The 15,730-nt window shown below is 43.2% G+C and overlaps 1 long non-coding RNA gene across 2 annotated transcripts in view; it reads left to right on the plus strand.

Annotated features, from left to right (window-relative positions):
• LOC121290319 overlaps nucleotides 1–15,730 on the plus strand; it is a 424,761-nt gene that overhangs the window by 341,895 nt on the left and 67,136 nt on the right. For both annotated transcript variants that reach the window (XR_005945767.1, XR_005945768.1), the window contains one exon: nucleotides 4,932–5,019. This is a non-coding gene — a long non-coding RNA (uncharacterized LOC121290319). The remainder of the gene's footprint in view (nucleotides 1–4,931; nucleotides 5,020–15,730) is intronic.

Consider the following 15,730-nt stretch of genomic DNA (forward strand, 5'->3'; position numbering starts at 1 on the left):
CGGTGATATATTTCCAAGTCAGAATGACGTGTGATTTGGAGGGGAACTTGTAGCTGGTGATGTTCCCTTGCATCTGCTGCACTTGTCCTTCTAGATGGTAGAGGTCACAAGTTTGGAAGGTACTGTTGAAGGAGCCTTGGTGAATTTATTGGTGATTATCTTTTTTTATGGCCTTGGTTTTTGACTTTCTTCTCTGTAATTACCCTATCAAATCCTTTCATAATCTTGAAGACTTCTTTCAGGTCAGCTCTCAGCCTCCCCTTTTCCTGGCATATTCAATATTTACTGATCAATATAATCCCTCAGTTCTGGCATCGTTCTTATACATCTTTTTCTTTATGCATCGTCTCCAGTTATTCCCTTTACAACATGGCAAGTAGAACTGTACATGGTACTGTTAGTGTAATATTTAATAGGCCCAGAGTAGACAAGTTATTGAGAATCAGATTTTTATGGTCTGGTCTTTTTGGTGTAAGCAAAGGCTTTTTAAAGTTAACCCATCACTTGGAATGATATATTGCACATCTTCTAGTCTTTCACTCTCTCCTTTTCAAAGCATCCTTGGCTTCAGTTCTATCGACACATGACCCTGGTGACTCTAGAAAATCTGTATTGACTATTCAATTCTATGGTCCAGCACGAGCTGATTTTTAGACATGAGAATGTTCCAGAATGAATCTAAGGATTTGGAGCAAAAGGCCTGGCTAATATTCCCCACTCCTCAGGACAAGGAGACTGAAGCCAATTGTCGGAACATTACGTATACAAGTATCTCATTCATCCCCTCAAACCTGCCCCACAAGCCAATTTGACCAATTGTCCCTACCTCAAATCCATTTACCCGCTTAAGCTCCATATCTTTTGAAAACCTTACCTTAACAAAAATATCTCAGTCTTTAAAGCTTCGATTCCTCCTTAGCAACCACAGCTCTTTAGGCGAGAGTATTCCAGATTTCCACTCCCTTTTGGCTGATAAAGTGTTGCCTGACTTTGTTCCAGGATTGCCCCAGCTCTAGTTTTAATATTATGTTCTTTTATTCTTGATCTCGCCCTAATTGTAACGTCACCCCCAGCCTGATCTGAAGAACAGCTAACACAACACTGGCTTGATGGTGAACAGCAGCAACTTGCATTTATAAAGTGCCTTTAGCATAGTAAAATGCCCCCAAGTCACTTCACAGTGGAATTATCTTTTTTTATTTCTTTATTCTTACATGGGATGTGGGTGTCATTGGCAAGGCCAGCTTTTGTTGCCCATCCCTAATTGCCCTTGAAACGAATGGCTAGCTAGGCCATTTCAGAGGAGCAATTAAGAGTCAACCACATTGCTGTGGGTCTGGAGTCACATGTAGGCCAGACTGAGTAAGGACAGCAGGTTTCTTTCCCCACAAAGGACATTAGTGAACCAGATTGTTTTTGCAACAATCGATGATAGTTTCATGGTCACCATTGCTGAGACTAGCTTTATATTCCAGATTTTATGGATTGAATTCAAACTCCACCAGCTGCCATGGTGGGATTTGAACCCATGACTTTGCCACCATCTCCCCATTCGAATGCAGAATTTGCCAGTGAGCCATGGAGACCTAGCCTAGCATGACCAAATCTTGGTCAAAGAGATAGGTTTTAAGGAGCTTCGAAAAGAAGATGGGTGATGCATCTTTAGGGGAGAGTGTTCCAGATTTCTACTCCCTTTTGTGTGATAAAGTGTTGCCTGACTTTGTTCCAGAATTGCCCCAGCTCTAGTTTTAATATTATGTTCTTTTGTTCTTGATTACCCCCTAATTGTATTGTCCCTACCAGCCTGGTTTATGGAGAGAATTCCAGAACTCAGAGCCAAGACACCTAAAGGCACGGTCACTCAGAGTGGAGCAGTGAAAATCAGGGATGATCAGAAGGCCAGAATTGGAGGGGCGCAGAGATCTGGGTGAGATTATGGAGATAAGGACAAGGCGATGGAGCTTTTTGAAAAAATTGGGTGAGAATTTTAAAAAATCAGGGTGTTGTGGAACTAGGAGTCAATGTAAGTCAGTGAGCACAGGGAGTGATGGTTGAACAGGAATAGGTGCAAGTTAGGAAATGGGCAACAGTTTTGGATGCGCTCAAGTTTATGTGAGGATGCAAGGTGAGAAACCTGCCGGGAAAGCATTGCAATACTGTAGCTGAGTCTGGGGGTAACTTGGAATCTCCCTGAGTTGTATTCCTCAGTTCTATACTGGGCAATTACTTACCAACTGCGTATCAAGGGAAACAGATTTTGCAATCGTTTGTCATTGTAAGGTTGCCACCCCTTCCACATCCCCTGTTCAAAAAACTGCCACAGACAGCCATGAATGGGGCCCGCTGTATGATAAGTTCAGAATGTTGCCATACCTTTATATCTGGCTTTTGTGTTTTGTAAGATAAGCAACTGATTTGCACTGAGTGACAGGAACAATTCCCTCAGTCACTGCAGTTCATAGTTCCCAGTACACTTGCAATTTCCTGCAGTAGGACTCTGATTTTCCAGCCAAGAAAGTTCATTGTGCAAGGCAGCTCCAGTCTTAGGAGTGAATAAGGGTTAGGTAAGTGAGCAATAAAGAAAGAACACATTGATATCATGCCTTTCAGACCCTCAGGACATCCTAAAGGACTTTACAGGCAATAAAGTTCTTTTTGAAGTCTAGTTACTGTTTTAATGTAGGAAATGGGGAAACCAATTTGTGCACAGTAAGCTCCCATTAACAGCAATGTGATAATGACCAAATGATCTGTTTTAGATGTTAAGTCGAAGGATAAATATTGGCCAGCACACTGAGGATAACTCCCCTGCTCTACTTCAAAATAGTGTCATGGGATATTTTAAATCCAACCTGAAAGGATAGGCGGGGCCTCAGTTTAACAAAGACTGGCACCTCTGACAGTGCAGCGCTCCCTCAGTATCACACTGGAAGTGTCAACCTAGATTATGTGTCTCTGAAGTGAAGCTTGAACCAATGACCCTAGTGACTCAGAGGCGATCATGCGAGCCACTGAGCCAAGGCTTTATAAGGAATAATTTTTCCTTGTTTGATTTGTCACTTTAATTAGCGAGATATTGCTGGTGGAGGTTTTTTTTCTCCTGCTTGCCAACAGGAAATTCCAGGTGGACAGCATAATAACCCGAGATCAAAAAAAAAATTCAGGAGAGAAGATTATCAATGCAGCATGCTTTGGAGAAAGATTCATCAAGATGATATTTTGCTTTTTGGCCCGTGTGGAGAGCACTTGACAAGAAGCCCTTGTGTTTCCAGGAACTCAGCCAGCAAACTTATCCTTACATGACCCTCGACTGGGACCCTAATCTTATATTGTTTTCAGAAACAGGATTCTGTGGCACACAGCCCTCCCTGTGAGGAGAGCAGTCCTTCCTTTTTATATTATGGTCTCGTACTTGATGAGCCCCGCAGCACAGAAGGAGGCCATTCAGCCCATCATGCCTGTGCCAGCTCGTTAAAAGAATTATCCAGTTAGTCCCACTCACCCACCTCTTCCCCCTGGCTCTGCAATTTTTTTCCCCCTCTTTCCAAGCAGCGCTCTCTCCACTTTCCTTTCAAAAGTTACCACTGAATCCACTTTCCCCACCCTTTTAGGCAGCGCATTCCAGACCATAAACAACCCACTGCATTATAAAAAATCTCTTAATCCCCCCCGACTGGCTCTTTTGCCAATTATTTCAAATCTCTGTCCTCTGGTTACCAACACCTGCTGCCAACGGAAACAGTTTCTCCATATCTACTTAATCAAAGCCTCTCAAGAATCTTTAAAGAGTCAGATCTTGAGTTAAAGGTCATACCATCAGCAAAGAAATTGTCACCATGGTCAAAGGTTTTGAGTATTGATGGAACAGTGCATAGAATTGCGGAATGTAACTCCCAATACAATTGCGTGAAAAACATCTCTGAAATCCCATGTAATAAAACGGAATTGGACTTACTCAGTCCCAAAGACACAGTGAGCATGATTAGACAGAACAGCAACCCATTTTTATATAATGGCAAGACTATTGGCTTTGAACCACCATCGCAAAATGGCAACACCAAATGACTCATGAAAATCCACTGAACTAAAGCAACATAACAGATATCTAATTTAATCAGTGACCCTGCCCATCAGTAACTTATCCTTTAGTTTTTACAAATATAAGAAATGGAGGAGGCCATTCAGCCCCTCGAACCTGCTCCACCAGTCAGTTAGATCATGGATGATCTGCACTGTTTTTTCTTAAATAATTTGTTCTAATGATGGGGTCGTAAACTTGTGGATCCTCCCACCCTGACTCTGGTGAGATTGCACCAGGTAGAGCAGAATTGGACAGGCCATACATAGGGGAGCCCATATTCCCATAAGGGTCAAGGCTTCTGTCTGTCCTCCTTAGGAGGCTGGTGCTATAGTGGTGGCGGGAGGACAGAGTGGAAGGTGGGGGTGGGGGGGGGTGGTTGGTGTGGGTGGGATTGTTAGTGAGAGGAGAAGGGATAGAGCAATAACTCTTAAAACTAGCGCTCCCTACCTCCTAGGCTCCGGTCCATGGAGGCGGTTTAGCTGGTGATCCGGAGGTTATTGGTGACCCAGCATTCTCAGATTGAGGTTATAGATTTGTTTATGTCCAGAGACATTTTCGAGTATCTTCAATGTGCCTTCCCCATCTCCTTAGAAAGGTGGGGGTGGGGTGGGGGATGGTGCAAATAGTCCTTCCACCTTTCCACAGAGCAGAAAGGAGCAGGATGACAGTCTCTTTGGCAGGTGGTTGCTTAAGTTTCTACCTTTAGCAGTGCGCCTGCTTGCCATTGGCAGTCAAAGTAAGAAACCATCCCAGCGGAGGCACTATGCTCCCACTCACCAAATCGTTGACCCTCGGGGGGGTTGAGGGGGGATTGTCTTTCAGGTCTTCAAAGAAATACTTTTGCTTACAGGAATTGAAGGGCTTTCTGAGAAGATGTGTGTGAAGGCAAGAGGGAAATGAAAGTTTCCACTCGAGGGACCATGACCACAAGTTAGAAGGTATGTCTCCCATTCCATTCCACAGGCACTGAATGACCTAAGTCACTTTGCAAGGAATAAATGAACACAAAGAAAGAGAAAAGTTACATGAGGTTGAGGCTGCTATCTGGCCGATTTTTGAGGAATCTCTTTGGAAATTTCTGGAATGAAAAATTGGGCAAAGGCTTGATTTTGTTTTTACTTGCTTTTGCTTAAATGTTGTGGCTTCATTAAGGTTTTTCAATGAATTTTCATCACTGGAAAATTAAACATTAGAACTCAGGCTGTGACCTCACCTTCTGCCCTATCCCAACCCTATTCTATGCCCCTCCTCCAACCCCCAGCTGAGTCAGACTTGGCAGCCAACCCTACCACACACAAAGTTCATGATCTCATCCGGAGGAAGCAGTAAGCCCAGGCAAATCTCCTGAGAGAAGGACATAAAAAGGATTCTGCCTTAGCCACCTAAAGTGCACTTTTGAGTGGTTGGGTTGTCAGGAATGCGCACAGAGGACATGTATATGGTTTAATGTGCACTTTTCCTCATCAAAGCCCAATGCAAAGCACAAGAGGAATGAAGGAGCTGTGGGAATATCTTACAAAATGAGGAGGGGAAAGATAACATATGTGTTGCATCTTGACACTTTTCATACGATATTAAGAAACATTGACGAAGGGCCAAGGCAAATAGTTGAAGAGGTCACCAAGAGAACACCAGGAGAGAAGATGAGGCAAGAGAGGAAGTTGTGGTGAGGTGATGTCAAGCTCGAGTTCCAAATTTTTTTCTGATTTCGAGATGATGGAAAGACAGAGAGAGGGAAGGAGTCTCTCACTTTGAAGTGCTGCCCAGAATGAGTCAGAGCAGGATACAGTGCAATCAGCCTTGATTTCAACATAGTGGGGAGGGGGTTGGATGCATATCAAGGGGCAATCTCAGTTTAAGAGAAGCCAGGGAGAACAATCCAGAGGAGCATTCTCCATAGGGAGGAGAATGATTGCAACTGAAAGACAGGTTCAAATGATTGAAAATTGTTGGCAGGGAAGAATTAACATTGGTTCCTCTGCTGTCCCTAGTATAATATAGGTAAGTGTCTGCAAATTGTGCTCCATGCTAGTTTTATATTCCGGTGTAGCCTGCCCATGTCAAGAACAAAAGCCACAAATGAAGCACGCAGTGGATTAACTTTCATTTGGAAACAAGTTCAATCAGGTCAATAATGATTGGGTGTAGTCTAATAATCTGATAATGCACCAATTAGAATTGTTTTTCAAACTCCGCTGAAAAGGATTATTATACTTAGCTTTCCTCCCAGTCAGTACTCCAACGAAGTAACTCATGAGCCTCAGTTTCTAATAACTACCTCTAAATTCTGATTTGTAAGAGAGCTCTTATTAAAATTCAACCCGTCCAGGCTCACAAGCCATGACGGAAAGTAATACTTGAATTGGGGCTATTGTTCTGGCAGTGAATGGAAAGGGATTTGGTCCATTGGAATACTATACAACAACAGTGAATGTGAAGTGATTTAATCTGCGTGAATTTTATGTGGTGGCTGTGAATGATATCGGAACGGTCCTATTGGAATCCTATACAATAGGAGTTAATGGAAAATGGCTAGATTTACTAGAATTTTATACAATTGGTGTGATTGTGAAGTGTGTTCAGACTATTGGCATTGCAGAAAGAATGAGTGAATGGGAAAGAGGTTTTATCAGTTTGGATTTTATACAGTGGAGTGGATGGAAAGGCATTTGATCCATTGAAGCCCTATACAGTGGAGTGAATGGGAAGGGAGTTGATCCATTAGAACTTTATAGAATGGAATTGAGTAGAAATGGGGTTTGATCCATTGGAATTGTATACAATGGGAATAAATGGGAAAGTAGTTGATCCTTTGGAATTGTATGGAATGGGAGTGAATGGGAAGGGGTTTAATCCATTAAAAGTGTATATGATGGAATTGGAATTGTATACAGTTAGAGTGGATCATTGGAATTGTGTACAGTTGGAGTGAATGGGAAAAAGGATTGATTCATTAGAATTCTATACAATGGGAGTCTGTACATAAAGTAGAAGTGGTTGCAAAGTGATCAAGGTTGGAAGCTAAATATTCCAGGATACTTGATTTTTAGAAGAGATATTCAAAAGGGAAAAGGAGGAAGGGTAACCTGATAACAAAGGCGGCCATAAAGACAATAGGAAGAAATGGTCTTAGCTCAGAAAATCAAGTAGGATTGATTTGGATGGAGCTAAGAAATGGCAGGGTGCAGTGTTGGTGATATTTGTTTATAGGCCACTATAGTATAGGGCAGAGTATAAATCAGGAAATTAGAGATGCATTTAATAGGAGCAATACAATAGTAAGGCCACACTAAAGTACTGTGTGCAATTTTGGTTTCCTTACCCAAGGAAGAATATGCTTGCCCCAGAGGAAGTGCAAGCCAGGTTCATTAGACTGGTTCCTGTTATGAGGGTGATTGTCCTACGAGGTGAGTTTGAGCAGACCAAGCCTAGATTCCCTGGAATTTATTGGAATCAGAGATGATTAAGTGAAGCATATAGGTCTGGATTTTTGCTTCCGAGGCAAATAGTGCAAGTTGGAAATTTTCCCAGCTTGCTACACTCTCTTCAGCAAGAAGTGCTCCATCAGACCCAATTTTTGTTCAGTGGGGTGCAGGTGTGGGTATGTGATGGAGTCGGGCCCACCACCCCCAGATACAAATCAAAGTGCTGAGGCAGGCTGTAAAAAAGGTTTGTCTTGGTTTTCTGGGAGTTTGTCTCAATTGTTTTGTTAAACATTAGGCCCTATAGCCCTCAAACCCACTCATCGCCCACCCACTCCCTGTGCCTCACATGCCAACTCATGCCCCCAACCACACCCCATGGCCCTTTTTAGCCCCCATGCCAACTTAATGCCAACCCATGCCCCAGCCACCTCCATGACCTCTTATAGCCCATGCCAACTTAAAACTAACCTACACCCCCCCACCACTTAATACCAACCTACACCCCCCAACCACCCCTTTTGCCCTTACATTCTCCGTGCCAACTCATCCAGTATCCACCATGGGCTTGTTGAGATTAAATAAAATAAAGACCTAAATATCTATTACAGCCTTTACTATGGTAAAGAAACACTCCCATTCATGAAAGCCCACTCAAAACTTTAAAAGCCCCTCAAGTACTTAATCCTGAATAAAAACAAATCATAACCCCACACCGAAGACAGCTAATCCTTTAACAACCTCTTTGGGTTGTGAATCAAACTGAATTTACAAGCCCCCTTCTGTGGTAATTGTAGGTTGTGGAAAGCAGCCAAACATTACTAATGGCATATTGATAGCCCTTAGAGTAATGTCAACAAACAGCTATTGTAACTGTTAAAACAGATTTTCTTAACTCTCATTGACGCAGGCAATGTTTTTTTTATTTTTAAAGGGCTAGGGATTTAAATAACTTCACAGCTTGACAGTTCTACAGACCATCTCCACCCTTCAAGGTAATTTATGGCTGCTTCATAAACTTGTAGCTCCCACACTGCAGGTTAAGGACCTTGCTACAGTGAAAATGGAGTCTATTTAACTCACTGAGTTCAAACGGCCCTGCTGAGTTTGAATTTCCTGCGTGTGTGAGCCATGACACGGCCCATTTACCCTACTGGCAAAAATAAGACCCTCTGAAACGGGGGCCGGACCTCCATGTCTCGCCCACCATCTTTAAAAGTCCGCGAGTCAGGAAGACTCCCGCTCAAGTCTGCTCATAAAATTCTTAAGGGGGTTGACAGGGTAGATGCTGCAAGAATGTTTCCCCTGGCTGAGAAATATAGAACATGGGTGACGCAGTCTCGGAATAAAGGGTTGACCATTTAGGACTGGGACGAGGAGCAACTTCTTCACTCAAAGGGTGGTGAATCTTTGGGATTCTCCATCCCTGGAGTGCTGTGGATACTCGGCCATTCAGTATATTCATTGCAGAGGTTGATAGATTTTAGGATACTCAGGGAATCAAGGGTTAACTGGGATATGCAGGAAGCTGGAGTTGAGATAGAAGATCAGCCATGATCTTGTTGACTGGCGGAGCAGGCTCAAGGGTCCAAATGACCAGCCTCTGTTTCTTATGTGTTTCTTATGTTCTTAAGGGTGATGGGGCTTGTGAGGAATGGGGCTCAATCGTTTGGAATTCTGTGCAATGGGAGTGAATGGGAAGGGAATGAATTGATTTTCACTCATAAAAAAATTTAGAGATTGACGTGTTGTTAAACCCTGCTCAGTAAACTTAATTGTACTTTATCCTTACATCACCTCATGCCAGTAATTTAATAGCAGGGTCAGCTTTGCCAACCCCATTTTTTAGCTCATAAGATACTTATATCAACTGGTAAGAAGCATATTAACCTCCAGATACACTTACATCAACTAATGAACATCTGGCATTTTATTAAGGTTCGGCCTCAGATGTATGAAAGGGAAATCTCATTAATTGAACATAAAGTTGAGAAGAAAAATTAGTGACAGTTTGGATTCAAAAACAGCAAAAAATACTAAAAATAAATACTCTGCAAGTCAGACATGGCATCTACCTTTAAAAAGACAGGAGTGAAAATTTAACCAGTGGTGCAGACCTGAAAGCAACTGCAGTAACGGTAACAGCATAAGTAACCTTTTGGCTGCTGTGCAAAACCAGCAGTCACATGGTCTCTAGGCCCAGGGACAATGGCCATTACTTGCAATAAAAGGTACTTAGTTTTTTCCAAGTTCCGTCTCCTTGTCATCCCATTGTCTAACCTGAAAGGCTGAGGGTGTGCAGAGCACATGATTTCGTAGAATCGTAGAATGGTCATATCACAGAAGGAGGCCATTTGGCCCCTTATGTCTGTGTCGGCTCTCTACAAAAGCAAAGCAACGAGTCTCACTCTCCCTCCCTTTACCCGCAGCCCTGCAAATTTTCTCTTCAGGTGCACGTCCATCTCCCTTTTTGAAAGCCATGATTATATTTGCCTCCACCACCCTCTCAGGCAGTGCATTCCAAATGCTAACCACTCTGTATGTAAAACATCCCATGAAGCCATTGATTCTTTTGCCATTCACCTTATATTCTGGTTCTCAGCTCTTCTGCCAATGGAAACAGTTTCTCCCTACCTATTCTGTCTAGACCCCTTATGATTTTGAACACCCCTATCAAATCTCCACTCAATCTTTCCTTAAGAAGAACAACCCTGGTTTATCCAATCTATCCACGTAATTGAAGTCCCTCATCTCTGGAAATATTCTGGTAAATCTTCTCTCGACCCTCTCTAAAGCCTTTACATCCTTCGTAAGGGTCAATGCCCAGAATTGGACACAATGCTCCACTTGAGGCTGAGCCAACATTTTATAAAGGTTCATTTGAGCTTCTTTGTTTCTGTACTGGGCTGAATTATATGAGGCGCAGGTTTCACCGCCCCCCCCCCCCCACCCTCACCCCCCACAATGGCTAAAAGGTTGGGGAAGAAGCCCCCAAGGAGGACTCTGGCTGCCCCGCAGTCATTTATAATTGGCCCTTAATAAGCTGGAGGCGGGATGTCAGCCCTTCTGGATCAGGAATTTCTGCCTCAGAGGTCTTCCAGCCAATCAGAGACCGGCAACTCTCCATCTCCTTGGGACTAAGGCTTGCTGCGCAGGATCAATTTGGGTAGGTATTTGGTGGTCTTGCCAGGGAGAGACCCTGGGAAGAGGAATGGCAGAATGAGGCCCTTAAGTGGGAATTAATTGTCCACTTTATGGCCTCAATTGGCCCAATGCCACTGCTGGGGTGGGTGTAGCTTTTAGCTGCATTTAATAAGCCCGCTCACCTTCAAGCCCATCAGTGGGGGGAACATTAAATCCAGCCCCATGCATCTATTTATAAAGCCCAGGATGCCATCTGCCTTTTTAGCCACTTTCTCAACCTGCCCTACCGCCTTCAGCAATTATACATTGTAATCCCTCAGGTCTCTATGCCGCTACATCCCCTTTAGAATTGTGCTTTTTATTTTAGATTGTCTGTCCTCATATTTTTCCCGCCAAAATATATCAGTTCACACTTTTCTGCATTAAATTTCATCTGTTACGTATACTTCCATTCCACTAGCCTGTCTATGTCCTCTTGAAGTCTATTACTACCCTCTTTTCAGTTCACAATACTTGCAAGTTTTGTGTCATAGGCAAATTTTAAAGTCGTACCCTGTACACCCAAGTCTGGATCATTAATATATACCAAGAAAAGTAGTGGTCCAAGCGTTGATCCCTGGGGAACTTCACTGTGTATCTCCCTCCAATCCAAAAAGCCCTAACTTTATACATCTGTCCATACATATACTGAATTCAATATAACTGGTGGAGAAACTGATATAAATGACTCCACTGAGATGGAATCCGTAATCTCCTTTTCTTTCATTGTGTGGTTTCGTTGCTTAGCTACCAACATAGGCTATCTTAGCATCTATCGCTCCAAAATGGCTCCCTTTCTCTCATTCTCTTATTTCTTTTTATTATTTAATGGAGCTTTTAGCTTAATGGATCCTGATAAAAAAAATATATTTTGAGAAGCCACAGGACAAAACTTTTACAATAAACTTAGGGTTGCCAGTGCTCCGGGACTGTAATTTTCAGGACACTGCTACAATTATTCCAGGAGAAAGTTGGGCATCCAAAATGTGTCTTTCTTTTATTCATAGTTTATAAAACTGTTGTTGATTTGGAAAAAAAAAAACACTGGTTAGACACAGGTCAAAATTAATCCAATCAACTGTCTGTTTGTCTTTCAGTTGATGGGGGAATGCAGGCATTAAACTGTGAGGGTGGACGTTTTAGGTAACCGGTGTTGGGAGGTGTGAGTAGTGGAACCTCCAGAAACATGCTCACTAGAGTTGGCAACTCTAGGTTGGCTGGGAGAACTGATTTACTGATATTTGCAGTGGAGGATAAATAGAATTACTTTCAAAGGCACACTGTGGGAAATGAATCCCATATGACATTGGCCAGGATTTCCTTACCCTGCCAGCAGCGGGCATTGTTGCGGGTGGGACAGGAAAACTTGGCTGCTGTCCAAATTTTCCCACCCAGCCAGCAACTGCCCATCACTGGGCAGGGCTGGTCAATCCCGTCCATTGGAACAGGTGGATATAACCTTGGCTAAAGGAGAAGAGAGAGATGGAGAAGCAAAGAGGCTTGGGGAGCTAATGTAGTACCCACATGCACAGAAAGAAAATCAGGTTAATAGAGTCCACCATAGAGTCCATTAGCCTTGCCTCAGTACTGGGTGAAATAACAGAATCAATCATCAGGGCCAAACTTCAGGAGTTTTTTCTATCTCCTCGCTGGAAAAGAGAAGGTCGAGAGGTGATAGAATTGCTGTTTTTAGGACCCTAAAGGCATTAGATAATATAGACCATGAAAAGCTATTTTGTCTTATATGGAACATTAGACGGAGAGAATATGACCTGCGCTTGAAGCAGGGCAAATTTCAGAACTAATCTGTGGAAACATTATTTCTGTGAGCAAATGGTCAATCTATAGAATGAGCTCCCTGGAGAAACAGTAGAGCCATGAGTATCAATTCATTCAAAAATAAATTATTAGATTTCTTTCAGAAAATAATATTTTGGGATGGAGCATGTAAGTAATTTGAGACATGACATGGTAAATGTAACAGATTAAGGAGGAACAAGTAACTTTGGACCTATTGTTTGTTTTGTGTAATTTATAGTTTAGAGCTATGCAGAGATGACAATAGCTTCTATCTGTGTAACAGGTTTTATTCACAATGTTTTAAAAAAAAAGTCTGCTCTATTCTTACAGCTGTAGCTTTCAACAACTTCTACAGTTTGTTTACTTTTTTCTCTGAGTCCACACCCAGGCTTAACCAATCAAGCACAGTGAGCATCAATAATAAACAGACTCACACAATCAAACACAGAACAATTGAAAACTGCAGTTCCTGAAGCTCAGCACAACCATTGGTTTTCCTTGGCCTAGGTCCATGTCTGGTGCAGACCAAGTGATAGAGATTAATTACTATGGTTAGTCAATGAATCCATTATCATTGTACCATATGATTGGCAGGATGGTAGTAGGTGAATTAAATTGACCTTTTTTTTATCTAGCAATTACTATGTTCCTGTGAAATCTGTCCATTTTTTCAGCTCTTGTATCTGGTGCCACCGTCAGGCATTCATTCCTATGGGATTGGGATAGGAACTCTAGCCAAGTCCTCATCCTTGTTTTCAGATTCCTCCAAGATCTCCCTATCTCTGGTGCCTCCTACAACCAGCTAAGCTCTCTGCAATTCCTATCAATCCTGGCCTTTTGTGCAATCCTAAATTTCATTGCTCCACCATTGGTAACTGAGATTGACTGCTATGATTTTTCAACAACTCCATTATCATTATGTCATGTGACTAGCAGCATTACATAAAGCAAACCTGATGAACCTTGGGTCTTATATTTTTTGGTCTGACAACTTCTGTGTATGTTGGGGGGAGAGTGCAGAGGGTCACAGAATGCAGATCTTATTTCCTCATTTTAAATACAGCAAGCTGCCTCTCGGGCCTACCTAACTTTATATTTCTAATTAAACCCATCCATCAGCACAGAAAACACCACTGACCTCTGTCAGATAGCAGTGCTCCTGACCATCAGCAAGAGTTCCCTGCTCGGATCCGATATATTATTACTCACATCAGTGCAGGAAAGATAAAGCTCTTGTGGGGAAGGAGCCCTGAGAAGTAGCTAATGCCACAAAAACCTGGGCCTGGACTTTACTCAGAGCTGCTTGGGTTTTGCGCCTCATACCTGACAAAGTTAAGATCCTTGACAACCTGAAGAAAATAAATGCACATTGTAAAATAATGATGGCGTACCAGAAACTAGGTGGCTGCTTAAAAAAAAGCCAACACTCAAAAACGGCCATGGTATACAGTCTACACTAAGTCTATAATCCATAGACTTATGGTCACATTGAAAAGTACAATGTGACACAAGCTTAAGCTACAGGGTATACCTGATATTCCATCACTTGTGCAGTGGAAGATTGTGACATAGGAAAAGGAGGAGGCCATTCGCCCCCTGTTCAGAGCCATTCAGTTAGATCGTGGTTGATCTGAATCTTAACTCTCTTTGCCCACCCTTGTTCCATCATACCCTTTGCCTGACAAAAATCGATCAACTTGAGTTTTGACATTTTTAATTGATCCCCACTCTCAACAGCTTCCTGGAGGAGAGGGTTCCAGATTTCCACTAACCTTTATGTGAAGAATTGTTTCCTGGCCTCACCACCCCCTCCGAATGACCTAGCTGTAATTTTAAGGTTAAACCCCTTTCTTCTGGACACCCCGCACCAGAAATGATTTCTCCCAATCTGGCCTGTCAACTTCAATAAAAGTGACAATTCTTCTTGTAAAGAAATCATGGACCATTGATGTGTGTCGGTACTCTCTGTTAGTAAATCTGGTTGCCAAATGGTTTTAAGATTGTTTGCAAAGTTGGCATGGAGGTTGGCTTCTCAAAACCCACCACCCCCTACCCCTCCCTCCCAAAACCTCCCCGCACCCGACGGTTCACGGGGTAGTTTTATTGCTGAACTCTGGCCTGGATTTTTCCCATGGTGGGCAGGCTGGGTTGGGTGGGAGCGGGCGGACGGTCGGCGGGGATCCAGTCGCCACCCGCTATCGGCTCCGCGCCGCCATTTTACTCAAGTGGGCCAATTAAGGCCCGGCCAGGCCGGTAGGGCTCGGTGCTGCCTGTGTGGGCAGGGGGAGGAGGGAGAGTTGGGGGCTTGCGCTCTTTCACGCCTGCTCACAAAAGAATGCTTCAGTCTCCCTGAGGCACGGAGCTGCCTCAGGGAGATTGAATGGTCATGAGAATTAATAAAGAATAGATTTAAAAATTCATTCAAACGTGTCCCAACTCATGGGACTGTGTCGCATGAGGTGGGGCATGTTTGTAAAGGTGGGAAAATTTATGTGTTTATTTTATAGAAGTGTCAGGAAACCTCATTCTGCCTGTGGATGAGGTTTCCTGAAAATCATGGAGGCCGCCTGGGCTTTTCGTTTGCACCCCCCACCCCCCCCACCTTAAGGTTGAACGGGCAGCATTCTGAACTATTTTAATTACTTTCTTAATGGCCATAATAGGCCGTTGACATTCTGGTGGGAGCTCAGCTTGTCGGGCCCGCTCCCCCACGCCGACCGGAAGGTTCAGCCCTATCGGTTCGACACAGTTGGTACCACTCTTGTCCCTGAACCGTTCCAGGGCCTTTGGCACGTAATCTAAGTTTAAAGCTCAAGGTTGTATCGTGGGAGTTGCTGCTTCTCAAATGAGATGTTAAATCAAGGCCCGTGCGCACATTCAGGTGGATGTTGAAAAAAAAACACCCCAGGACACTATGTGAAGAAAAATTCAGAACTCTCCCATTATCCTATCCCTCAGCCAAATCAGATCAACAAGTTGTTTGGCTTTCTGCAATATCTCTGTGCCCCTCCAATTCCTGTCTCTTGCGTATCCCCTAACTTCATCGCTCCGTTGGTGGCTGTGTCTTCAGCTGCCTGGGCTTTAGGCTCTGGAATTCCCTCTCTGAACCTCACCACCTCTCACTCCTCATTTAAGACTCTCCTTAAAAACCATCTCTTTCGCTAAGCCTCTGGTCACAAATCCTAACATCTTCTTAAGTGGCTCGGAGCCAGTTTTGTTTTGATGATCAATATTTGTGAAGTAC

The sequence above is a fragment of the Carcharodon carcharias genome, chromosome 18 (genome assembly GCF_017639515.1).
Source record: "Carcharodon carcharias isolate sCarCar2 chromosome 18, sCarCar2.pri, whole genome shotgun sequence".
NCBI classification, from domain to species: domain Eukaryota; kingdom Metazoa; phylum Chordata; class Chondrichthyes; order Lamniformes; family Lamnidae; genus Carcharodon; species Carcharodon carcharias.